Raw genomic sequence first — 8,976 nt, 5'->3', positions numbered from 1 at the left:
GTGAGACTGATGAAGAGTCTGAGATTGGTTTGCTTGTCAAGAAATTTAAGAAATTTCTGAAGAAGAAAGACAACAAATTCAGAAAGCCATCAAGCTCTAAGACTAGTGACAACAAGACAATCACATGTTATGAATGTGGTAAAACTGGTCACATAAAGTCAGAATGTTACAAGTTGCAGAACAAAAATAGAGCTACAAAACCAAAAGGCAAGGAACCAGTCATCAAAACCAGAAAAGCTTATATTGCATGGAATGACAACGAAGAATCCTATGCCTCTTCAGATGAAGAAGAAGCGAATCTGTGTCTCATGGCAAATACCGACTCAGAATCTGAAAATGAGGTTAGTTCACAATCTAATCCAACTTATGATGAGCTACAAGAAGCCTTCAATGAATTGCATGATGATTATGTGAATTCCATAAAACAGTTGTTAAGCACAAAGAAAATGCTTGAACAAATGAAAAATGACCATAAAGAAATTGAAAATTTATGTGAACAACTGAAAAAGGATTCACTTGACAAATCTGCAAAATGCATTGAACTTGAAAATAATGTTGCATCATTAAAATCTGATTTATTGAAGTTTGCTAATAGTAAAGATAAACTGAATGTCATACTTAGCAATCAAAGACATGTTCATGAAAAATCTGGTTTAGGATATACACCAAATATGCATGTTAAAAGAAATAAAAACAGATATGGTATTGGTTATATGCAAACCAGAAATGTCAAACATGGTCAAAAATCTGCTATTGCTAAGAGTATGTATGACATCTTTACTAAACCAAACAAACATTCATCCTTTGATGGCAAATGTCATTTCTGTTGCAGAAAGGGACATTTTGTGTCAAATTGCAAATTTAAAAAATTAGCCAATAGAGGATGGAAGCAAGTTTGGATAGCAAAGAAATCTGTGTTTGACACTAACCATCCAGGACCCAATTTAAATTGGGGACCTAAAACAAAATTCTGAGTTTGGATAGCAAAGAAATCTGTGTTTGACACTAACCATCCAGGACCCAATTTAAATTGGGGACCTAAAACAAAATTCTGATTGTTTGTTGCAGGTGTGCTTGACATCCACTAAGCATTCATGGTATTTAGATAGCGGATGCTCAAAGCACATGACAGGAGACAAATCCAAATTCCTGTCCTTGACATTAAAGGAAGGAGGTTTTGTCAAATATGGTGACAACAACAGAGGAAAGATTATTGGAATTGGTGACATAGGCAATGAGTCAACTGCAGTAATCAAAAATGTGTTATACGTTGAAGGATTGAAACACAACTTGCTGAGTATAAGTCAGCTATGTGATAAAGGTTTTCAAGTAAGTTTTTCATCACAATCTTGCATTATTGAGCATAAAGATGACAAACACATAAAGCTAGTTGGTGACAGAATTAACAACATTTACATGTTGGATTTCAATTCTGTACCAAGTGCTATATGCTGCTTGTTATCCAATTCAGATGAAACATGGCTTTGGCATAAAAGAATTGCTCACATACATATAAATCATTTGAATAAACTTGTCAGCAAACAGTTAGTCTTAGGTCTACCAAATAGGAAGTTCTCTAAAGATAGACTGTGTGATGCATGTGAGAAAAGTAAACTGGTTAAGACTCCATTTCCCTCTATAGACTTGGTTAGAACAAATAGAGTTTTGCAACTAGTTCACATGGACCTTTTTGGACCTGCCCAAGTTAAGAGTTTAGGTGGAAACCTTTATGGATATGTGCTGGTTGATGACTACTCAAGGTTCACATGGACATATTTTCTGGCACATAAAAGTGATACATTCTCAACTTTTAAGAAAATTGCTACTTTGGTTCAAAATGAGAATGACCAGAAAATTGTATCAATTAAAAGTGATCATGGAGGTGAATTCCAAAATGATTATTTTCAACCACATATAGAACTACATGGAATCAACCACATATATTCTGCCCCTAGAACACCACAGCAGAATGGGGTAGTGGAGAGGAAAAATAGATCCCTAGAAGAGTTAGCTATAGAAGAGTTAGCTAGGACTATGCTTAAGGACTCCAACCTACCTAAGTACTTTTGGGCAGATGCAATTAGTACAACCACTCATGTTGTCAATAGAGTTCTCATTAGGCCCCTGCTTAGGAAAACACCCTATGAGCTTTACAAGGGTAGAAAACCAAACCTTTCCTACTTTAGAATCTTTGGTTGTAAGTGCTTTGTGTTGAACAATGGCAAAGAACACCTAGGAAAGTTTGACCCTAAGGCAGATGAAGGTATCTTTTTAGGATATTCCCAAACTAGTAAGGCCTATAGAATCTACAACAAAAGAACAAAGACCATAGAAGAGTCAGTTCATGTAAAGTTTGATGAATTATTTTCAGAAAACTTGAACAAAACTCCTCCTGTGGTTGATGACTTTTTGGACAAAGTTGTAGAGTCTGAACCACTAGAACAACCTGTAGCTGACCGTCCAACTAGATCTGACTGTGTAGAACCTATAGAAACTAGTGCTTTACCTAAGGAATGGAAGTTCAACAGAAACTACCCCATAGACAACATCATAGGGGATATCTCTAAAGGTGTTGCAACTAGGAGAAACCTTAGACAGTTTTGTAACTTTACATTTGAGAGAAACAAGGTGTGGAGTTTAGTACCTAGGCCAGAGGGTAAGCATGTCATAGGAACCAGATGGGTGTTCAGAAACAAGTTGGATGAGAATGGTGTGATAACAAGGAACAAAGCTAGACTAGTAGCCAAGGGTTATAGTCAAGAGGAGGGAATAGATTTTGATGAAACCTATGCCCCTGTAGCTAGATTAGAAGCCATAAGAATTTTATTGGCTTATGCTTGTATAATGGACTTTAATCTTTATCAAATGGATGTGAAAAGTGCCTTTCTCAATGGTGACCTTCAAGAGGAAGTTTTTGTTAGCCAAACACCTGGTTTTGAAAATCCTGATTTTCCTAATCATGTGTATAAGCTCTCAAAGGCCCTCTATGGGTTAAAACAAGCTCCAAGAGCTTGGTATGAGAAGCTCAGCAATTACCTTATTCAATAAAACTTTTCAAGATGAAATGTTGACAAGACCCTTTTCACAAAAACTACTGGAAATGATATCTTGCTTGTCCAAGTATATGTTGATGACATAATATTTGGATCTACAAATAATAAATTGTGCAAAGAATTTGAAAATTTGATGAAAGGTAAATTTGAAATGTCAATGATGGGTGAACTGTCATATTTCTTGGGATTTCAAATTAACCAAAGCAAGCAAGGCATTTTCATTAGTCAATCTAAATACTGTTCTGATTTGATAAAGAAATTTAACTTTGAAAATCTTAAATCCATTGATACACCCATGAGTCAAGGAAATTACTTAGACCGAGATGAGAAAGGTAAACCTGTAGATGTTACTAGATTTCGTGGTATGATAGGATCTCTGCTCTACCTTACAGCAAGCCGACCAGACATCATGTTCAGTGTTTGTATGTGTGCAAGGTATCAATCAAATCCAAAGGAATCTCACTTCAGTGCAGTTAAGAGAATTTTCAGATATCTAGTAGGAACTAAGAATCTCGGATTGTGGTATCCAAAGGGATCAACCTGTACCTTAGTTGGTTACTCAGATTCAGACTTTGCCGGATGTAAACTCGACAGAAAAAGTACCTCAGGAACTTGTCATTTACTTGGAAACTCTCTTGTGACATGGTTTAGTAAGAAACAGACAAGCATCGCTTTATCAACTGCTGAAGCTGAATATATTGCAGCTGGGAGCTGTTGTGCTCAGATACTTTGGATGAAACAACACTTATTGGATTTTGGTGTTGACTTGGGAACAATACCTATCATGTGTGATAACACAAGTGCAATAAGTATAACCAAGAATCCAGTAATGCACTCCAGGACCAAACACATTGAAGTAAGACATCATTTTATAAGGGATCACTTTCAAAATGGAATCATTAAGCTCGAATATGTTAACACAGCCGAACAGCTAGCTGACATCTTCACAAAAGCTTTACCAAGGGAAAGTTTTCTGCATATAAGGATGAAACTAGGAATCATTGATCCTAGTGATGTATGATCTTTGATTCTTCCATTGGACACTTCTGGTGTTTGCAGTTGTTTTCCAGTTAAATCGATTTGGGAATCGATTACCAGCATGGTAAATGGTTTACAAAATCGATTTGGGAATCGATTGCTTTGGCCCCAGCATTCAAAGTTCAGAAAATTTGTTTTAACTTGCCCGAGCGTCGATTGGGAAATCGACTAGTTAAACTTTCAACGTTAAAACAATCGATTTGGACATCGATTAAGTAAATCTGGAAATCGACTTGGGAATCGATTTACAATATGACCGTTGTGACTAGCCGTTGTATGTAATAATTACTAAATCGATTGACATTACCAGTAATGGTAACCTAATCGATTTACATGGTTAAGGGTTTAAATAGGAACAATTATCAATCGATTTCTGCACTTCAGTTCTCCAGATTTCACTAATTTTCTTTGTCTGCTTCATCTCTCTGCTTCTGCAATTGTTATTTTGATACTGTCTACATTCAATCTACTTCAATCTACGATTATGGCACGAGTAAAACAAACCCAGGCACGCACTCCCTCACCTTCATCATCTTCAACCAGTGAAACCCCTTCACCACCACCCACTTTAACCAAAAGAGTACCCATTCCCACACATAAGATTCTTGCAAAAGACAAAGGCAAGGCACCTGCTGCTATTCAAGAGAAACCTAAAAAGAGAAAGGAACCCCCAACTCAAAAACTCATGGCTGATGTCATGAAGGAAATCTCACAAAAGACGAAGAAGAAACCAGTTTCTTCACCCCATCCCAAGAAAGTTCCTGCATCCAAGGAAAAAGATGCAGAACCCACCATACCATCAGATTTTCTGAAGAGAAAAATCCATGAGGGTCGGACTCTGGATTTTGCCTACTTTGATACAGACGGTTTAACGTTTCAGAACCATTTGAGATTTCATGGTCTTGAAAGCTTTCTATCTTCTACTCTTGATAGTTATCCAAGATTGATCAGGGAATTTTATTCTACATTCAAGCTAACTGAAGAAGGTTTTAAGGCTCAGGTTAAAGGGAAAAGGATTGTTATGTCCTTTGATGATTTTTCTACTTTATCAGGATTGCCATTTCACTGAAAATCTATCGACGGTAGTTCTGAAGCTGATACGGCTGACGAAGGATGGGAAGAATCGGTTGACAGGCACACTGCAGTCAAGGACCTGATGATTGATGGTTTTGTGGAAACCATTTCATTACCTATCGATCAAATAAAGGTCCAACATCGTATGCTGATGTACACGCTGACTCGGATGCTTGTACCACGTTCAGGTAACCATGCAGTAGTTCAAAAGTTGGATATACTACTGTTGTGGGGTTTATCCAAGGAGCTCAGGATGAGCTGGGCATGGATTGTGCTAAGGCACATGCTGGAAGCTTCTCAGAGCAAGCTTATGCTGCCTTATCAACAGCTGATTACCAAGATTCTGAAACACTTCAAGGTTTCGTTTGTTAATGAAGAATCTGCAAAGACCACTCTAATTTTTGGAGAATCAATTGTAAACCAGATGCAATTGAAAAGGTTACATGGTATTTGGATAAGACCTCAGCCTACTGTTGAACCAGCACAACCTCAACCACAACCTCAGCCTCAACCAGCTACTGCATCAGCCCCTCCTGAGTTTGTTGCAAAGTTAATGGAATTCATAGAAGCTCAGATGGCACACAATGCCAAGATGCTAGAATCACAGTCCAGAATGGAAGCAAATTTGAGGACTCTCCAGGCATCCCTGAATTCAGTTGTTCAGGATGTGGATGCTATTCAAGCACACTTAGGCATCAAGTTGTCATTTGAAGACATCGCAGACATCGGTCGTCAAGCAACAGAGGAACCTAACCCAACTCCCCTAGATCACCCTGAGACTCACGTTGAGGAGACACCTGCTGAGGTTAATACAGCGGTCTCTGCCTCTCCCTTAGATAATAGTGACGACCAGCCTAGTTTAGGAGATTAGGAGTTTAGGAGTTTAGGATCTGGGTTGTTTGGTAATGACTTGATGTATTCACTTCATCTATATCTATAATGCATTAGAACGTTTATTCCATCTCTCTCTGAATTCATTTGTTTGATATGCTCATTTATTGCTCTGATACACAATGTTTTATGATTTCAATCCCCAATGCTTATGTTCTTTAACATAGGTGGAGGAAATTTTTTTTTTGCCTTTTTGCCTTAACTGACAAAGGGGGAGAAAAATTATAACTTGCTTATGACTGTTGCTGCATAATTTTGATATACTCTGCTCTGATAAGAATGAATTATTAAAATGCTCTGATTTTTTATAAATAACATGTGTACTGTTATGCTAGGATGCTCTGATAATCTGATGTTATAATCTGATAATGGTACATATGATGCTATGAAATGTTGTTAATATTATGTCTTGAAATGCTCAACTCAAGTTAAAATTGTATGATTGTCACTTATGCAAAAAGGGGGAGATTGTTGGACTTTAGTCCTTTGAATCCTAATTTTGACATAATTAACAAACATACAATGTTCATACATCATATGATAAATCTAACATTTTAATTGAGCAAGATTTCAGGAACAACAACTCAACCCTACACACTTGAGACAAATTGCTTGGAACTCAAGAAATCAACAAAAGTTGAATATTCACTGAGTAAATCGATTGGGAAATCGATTTCATTAAAAGGGTTGTAAGGAATCTAACTGTTTGTGGGTGTATAATCGATTAGGCAATTGACTGGCATAATTAGAAATGAAAATTGCACAAGTCAGTGGCAACCTGTTTTATAGGCTAATAGATTGGTAAATCGATTATACACATCACAAAGTAAAACTGATTGAAACAAATCGATTGGGAAATCGATTGGACAAGTCACAGTGAAGATCCAATTTCTAGGGTAATCGATTGGCACATCGATTGCTTAGATAATATTTGAAAAATAACTCAACCTGTGACAAACACAATCGATTGGACAATCTATTGTGAGAATTTCAATCATGTTAAGTTTGGTTACAATCGATTGGAAAATCGATTGAACTAAACATTTGGTAACAAATTGATTGGCACTTCGATTAATATGAAAATAGCTAAGTCACTGACTTAAGCTCAATAGATTGGCAAATCGATTGCAAGAAAAGTTTTGAAATCACAGTGAACTTGAAGATTGTGGCCAAATCGATTCTGAGTATTTGTAAATCGATTATGAGACTTAGTAAATCGATTATGTAATCGATTGGTGTGATTTTTATTAAAACAAAACACCTGACATCGATTATGCAATCGATTCATATAAGTCTGAACATAATTTACTGAAAAGAGTTTTTAAAAGAATCGATTGGTAAATCGATTGGCTTATGTAGTTTCAAGATTCAAGAAAAACAAGACTCGCGATAATCGATTGGCAAATCGATTAGACCTGTTTTATAACTTTAATGAATCGATTGGTAAATCGATTGATTAGTTGATTTTCAGAAACTATATAAACTGTTTTCAATCATTCTCTCAAAAGCACATGTAAACACTTGAAAAACATCTTGAATATACTTCAGAATACTGAAGAACTCTTAAGAACATATTGTTAACATTCTGATATTGCTTTTTCAGATTAAAGCCAAAAATATTATCCATAATCATTGAGAGAGCTGAAAACGTTTTCTTGAGAGAAAAGACAATGTTCTCATAAACAACCATTGAATAACCAGATTTGTGTGTGATACATTGATCAAGATTGAAGACACTTTTGTACTTCTTTTATTTTGCTTGTAATAAATTCTTTGTAAAGAAACGACTGCGAAAAATCCAGCTAGAAACTGGTGGCGATCTTCTTGGGTGAGAGGCCTCATCAAGAAGGAGCTTGACTTGATTTTGTGTGAGTCTGCTGAGTGACTGCAAGGATCAAGGGGTTAAGCAATAGGAAAGAGATTGTGTTAGATAGATAGGTTTCGAGGAAACTGGACAATCTGTAAACAAGTCACAATTCTTTCTATTGGAGAAAAAGCTGAAATCCAGTTGGATTGTCAGGACTGGATGTAGGTTGTCTCGTTGACAACTAAACCAGGATAAACCTTGGTGCATTCTATCTCTTATCCTTTTACTTTTAATTGTTAATCTTGTACGCCGCATTATATTTCCGCTGTGTGTATGAATCTCAATAAATCTTGCATCGTATGATTGTATGTTCGATCTTAATTGTATGCTAGACGTATTCGATTTTCTATATTGCTTTAATTCGTTAAAGACTGATATTTTCTGATTATTTCGAGGTCATAATAATCAACACCAATGACACAAACACATTTCTAGTAGTTTTAGTGAAAAGGGTCTTGTCCAAGTTATAATTTCCAGCAAGATATCATTTCCAGTAGTTTTAGTGAAAAGGGTCTTGTCAACATTTCCTCTTAAAAAGTTTTGTTGAATAAGGAAATTGCTGAGCTTCTCATACCAAGCTCTTGGAGCTTGTTTTAACCCATAGAGGGCCTTTGAGAGCTTATACACATGATTAGGAAAATCAGGATTTTCAAAACCAGGTGTTTGGCTAACAAAAACTTCCTCTTGAAGGTCACCATTGAGAAAGGCACTTTTCACATCCATTTGATAAAGATTAAAGTCCATTATACAAGCATAAGCCAATAAAATTCTTATGGCTTCTAATCTAGCTACAGGGGCATAGGTTTCATCAAAATCTATTCCCTCCTCTTGACTATAACCCTTGGCTACTAGTCTAGCTTTGTTCCTTGTTATCACACCATTCTCATCCAACTTGTTTCTGAACACCCATCTGGTTCCTATGACATGCTTACCCTCTGGCCTAGGTACTAAACTCCACACCTTGTTTCTCTCAAACTGGTTTAACTCCTCTTGCATAGCAAGTATCCACTCACTATCTAACAGGGCTTCCTTAATGTTCTTAGGTTCAATCTG

This window comes from Cicer arietinum, unplaced genomic scaffold (assembly GCF_000331145.2).
Source record: "Cicer arietinum cultivar CDC Frontier isolate Library 1 unplaced genomic scaffold, Cicar.CDCFrontier_v2.0 Ca_scaffold_5784_v2.0, whole genome shotgun sequence".
In the NCBI taxonomy this organism is placed as follows: Eukaryota; Viridiplantae; Streptophyta; class Magnoliopsida; order Fabales; family Fabaceae; genus Cicer; species Cicer arietinum.
The sequence above is the reverse complement of the archived record's forward strand: the minus strand, read 5'-3'. Positions refer to the sequence as shown.